Source organism: Sinocyclocheilus anshuiensis, unplaced genomic scaffold, assembly GCF_001515605.1.
Source record: "Sinocyclocheilus anshuiensis isolate Anshui unplaced genomic scaffold, SAMN03320099.WGS_v1.1 scaffold1418, whole genome shotgun sequence".
NCBI classification, from domain to species: Eukaryota; Metazoa; Chordata; class Actinopteri; order Cypriniformes; family Cyprinidae; genus Sinocyclocheilus; species Sinocyclocheilus anshuiensis.
This window is the reverse complement of record NW_015558607.1, coordinates 182447-186537: the sequence shown is the minus strand read 5'-3', so window position 1 is coordinate 186537 and position 4091 is coordinate 182447. Positions and strand designations below refer to the sequence as shown.

The 4091-nt window shown below is 37.4% G+C and overlaps 1 protein-coding gene across 2 annotated transcripts in view; it reads right to left on the bottom strand.

Annotated features, from left to right (window-relative positions):
- Nucleotides 1-4091, bottom strand: part of LOC107680276 (lysosomal acid lipase/cholesteryl ester hydrolase-like) — a 27064-nt gene that overhangs the window by 12939 nt on the left and 10034 nt on the right. The gene's annotated exons all lie outside the window — the stretch shown is intronic.

Below are 4091 nucleotides of genomic sequence, written 5' to 3'. Positions count from 1 at the left end.
TATATATATAGTTTATAATATATAATATATAAACTATATATATATATATATATATATATATATACACATGCACACAGCGGAGATCAAAATTAGAGAATAATTTATGAATATGTTTATTCTGTGGAGCAATGATTGTAGCACGAAGAAAGATTACAAATACAATTTCTGAAGGTTACAGCAGTCAAAAATTTGTAGGAAGTGTAGAGTCCTTTGCTTTGAATGACTTCAGAACATCTGCGGCCGCAGGACATCACTAGTTTCTCACACTGCTCTTGTGTGATCTTATTCTTATTCATGTCTCTTCCATAGTTTGGTGACTGTAGTGGGTTTCTTAGCCATAACTTTGTCACCAAGGATTTTCAGTTGGGTTTAGATCAGGACTCTGGGCTGGCTATTTCATTATTTCAATGTTTTCAGCTTCAAGGAACTGCTTTACCCATTTTGCTGTGTGACAGGAGGCATTGTCCTGCATGAAAATTGCTGGCTGATTGGGCAGTGAATGCAGGGAAGAAACCGCATGTTGCCACAGGAGATGTTGCTGAAGGAGGTTCTGATAAATATTTGCATTCACTTTTCCATGTAGCTGTATAAGAGGCCCAACTCCTGCTGCAGAAAACATCCCCCAAACCATGACACTTCCTCCTCCACCTTTCACGGACTTCTTTATACACTCGGGGTTCAGTCTTTCCCAAGTTTGAAGACGAACATAATGTTTCCCATCAGACCCAAATAAATTAAACTTGCTTTCATCACTAAAGTGAACTTTGGACCAGTTCTACTCTGTCCACACAACATGCTCCTCAGCAAAGTTTAGTCTAGCCTTTTCAATCTTTCTTCTGATCAGAGGTTTGGCCACTGCAGAGTGGGCTTTCAGTCCAAATTCTCTTAAAAGTTGAGACACTATATGCCGAGACAGATCCTTACCCTGTTCAGCGCTGAACTGGTGAGCAATTCCAGCTGCAGTGTTAAACCGATTGCCCATTGAGATTCTCCGCAATAACCTGTCCTCTCTTGTATTTGTCTTACGAGGACGACCAGCCTTTTTGGGGGACTTGAATGAGTTAGTGACATTGTAAAGATGCAATATTCTAGAAATCACAGATTTGGAACGACCAACTTCTCTTGCTATGGCTGAAAGGGTCATCCCATTAGTCTTCATCTGGACAACCTGCTGTCTGAGGGTTTCAGTCACTTTAGAATGGCTCTCATCATGCAAATTCAGTGAAAACTGGAAATTAGCACTAGGTGCCAGATTAACACCAATAACTGGGAGGTATCTGAAAGTGTTCTCTAATTTTGATCAGTGTTCTTTTTCAAATATCTCATTTAAGTTTTTATACTGTGCTTCAGAACATATTTAACTCATGAAATATGCTTAAAAACTGTTTTTACTCCTGTTAGGATAACTTCAAATTCCTATTTCCTACTAAGCAATGACTTCAAAATTTAGGAAATTGTAGGCTGTTCTCTAATTTTGATCTCCACTGTCTGTGTGTGTGTGTGTGTGTGTGTGTGTGTGTGTGTGTGTGTGTGTGTGTGTGTATACGCCATAACTTTGTCACCAAGGATTTTCAGTTGGGTTTAGATCAGGACTCTGGGCTGGCTATTTCATTATTTCAATGTTTTCAGCTTCAAGGAACTGCTTTACCCATTTTGCTGTGTGACAGGAGGCATTGTCCTGCATGAAAATTGCTGGCTGATTGGGCAGTGAATGCAGGGAAGAAACCGCATGTTGCCACAGGAGATTCTGATAAACATTTGCATTCACCCTGCCATGTAGCTGTATAAGAGGCCCAACTCCTGCTGCAGAAAACATCCCCCAAACCATGACACTTCCTCCTCCACCTTTCACGGACTTCTTTATACACTCGGGGTTCAGTCTTTCCCAAGTTTGAAGACGAACATAATGTTTCCCATCAGACCCAAATAAATTAAACTTGCTTTCATCACTAAAGTGAACTTTGGACCAGTTCTACTCTGTCCACACAACATGCTCCTCAGCAAAGTTTAGTCTAGCCTTTTCAATCTTTCTTCTGATCAGAGGTTTGGCCACTGCAGAGTGGGCTTTCAGTCCAAATTCTCTTAAAAGTTGAGACACTATATGCCGAGACAGATCCTTACCCTGTTCAGCGCTGAACTGGTGAGCAATTCCAGCTGCAGTGTTAAACCGATTGCCCATTGAGATTCTCCGCAATAACCTGTCCTCTCTTGTATTTGTCTTACGAGGACGACCAGCCTTTTTGGGGGACTTGAATGAGTTAGTGACATTGTAAAGATGCAATATTCTATCACAGATTTGAAACGACCAACTTCTCTTGCAATGGCTGCTACTGGCCTTCATCTTGACAACCTGCTGTCGGAGGGTTTCAGTCACTTTAGAAAGGCTCACCATCTTGCAAAGTCAGTGAAAACTGGAAAGTTAGGCTGCCAGTTAAATAGGGTTTGACATATAATTAAGGAAATTAGCACCAGGTGCCAGATTAACACCACTAACTGGGAGGTATCTGAAAGTGTTCTCTAATTTTGATCAGAGTTCTTTTTCAAATATCTCATTTAAGTTTTTTGGACTGTGCTTCAGAATATATTTAACTCATGAAATATGCTTAAAACCTGCACTTTTACTCCTGTTAGGATAACTTCCAATAAGACCAAGCAGTGACCTCAAAATTTAGGAAATTGTAGGTTGCTCTCTCATTTTGATCTCCACTGTATGTCACAATTATGAGATAAAAAGGAAAAAAAAATTAATAATAATAATTGTTAGAAAAAGTTAAAAGTATGACCATTTTTAAAATCACCTTTTCAGAATTTTGACCTATGCCATAATTATGACTTAGTATATCATAATTCTGTCTCTTTATCTCATACCATCATACTATTGATGTATTGATGGAATACCAAAACAAAGTTGAACTTTCTTCTAAGGTCAGAAATAATGACAATCACTTTTGCCACAGTAGTTATTTGTAAGTGTTGGGTTAAACAGTATATTGCAATATGTATTACTTTACGTTTTTGCAGCTTTACAACTATTCAAACAAAGTATAGACCTAAATGAAAGTGATATGCCTTAACTGGTTGCTATAACATACCACATACTACAAGCACAGACCTGTTGAGTCGTTTATGCCACTCCTAAATAATCATTTTCATAAGCAAGCCTGTACTCAGTATTATTACATATTATATTTGTAGAAGACCAAACGTCTAAAGCAGCTCGTGTTATTCCCAAATTATCATTTTTCAAAGACTGGTCATAATAATAATAATTTACAGGATAAAACGCAATCTATTAACGACTAAGTTACATTAGCTGTAGCAGCACTGCTAATTCACGTCAGTCCATCTGATATAATTTAATAGTAAATATACCTGTAAATCTGGCTTAAATTAGTCAATCTCAGCCTCGGTTGTCAATCAGTCATTCTTGAGACATGGGACAAAACAGGTCCAGTAAGGGTAACTGCTATTAGGTTTAAAAATAAAAATATTTTCAATTTTAAATGTCATGAGGGATTAATAATAGAATGTATTTAACACAATTATCACCTTCAATTTAATTTTCTCATTATACCAAATCTATGTTTCTTAATGTCCTCTCACTACATCTAAAACAGTGTGTCCACAGAGAAGGGTTCAAGCATTCATATGCAATAAAATGGATAAAAATGTGTTTTTAATGATGAAAAAGAGCTTGTTTTATCAAAAGCAACACTTAATATCTCCTATCAAAGCAAGGTTGTTTTTTAATGACACATGCATGTTTAATACGATTTTAAAGTTGCGTCCCCACGTTTTGTCAACACCGCCAGACATTCAATAAAATGTAATAAAATCAGGGAATATCGGGCAACTGTCACTCTAAAGGACCCCCTTGCCACAGTTCACCTCTGCAGAGTACATCAGTGTCGGACAGGCTCTGCTAAGTTTTAGTTTTAGAATATTTTAAATCCTAATGTTAATATTTCCTGTGTCACAGCCATGATATGTCAACACCATCTTCCAATTTCTGAGGAAATTATTTGAAATATTTAGATAATTTTATTCTCCTGAAGCAGGTTCCATTAGCATCTAGCATCAACAGAAAAAAA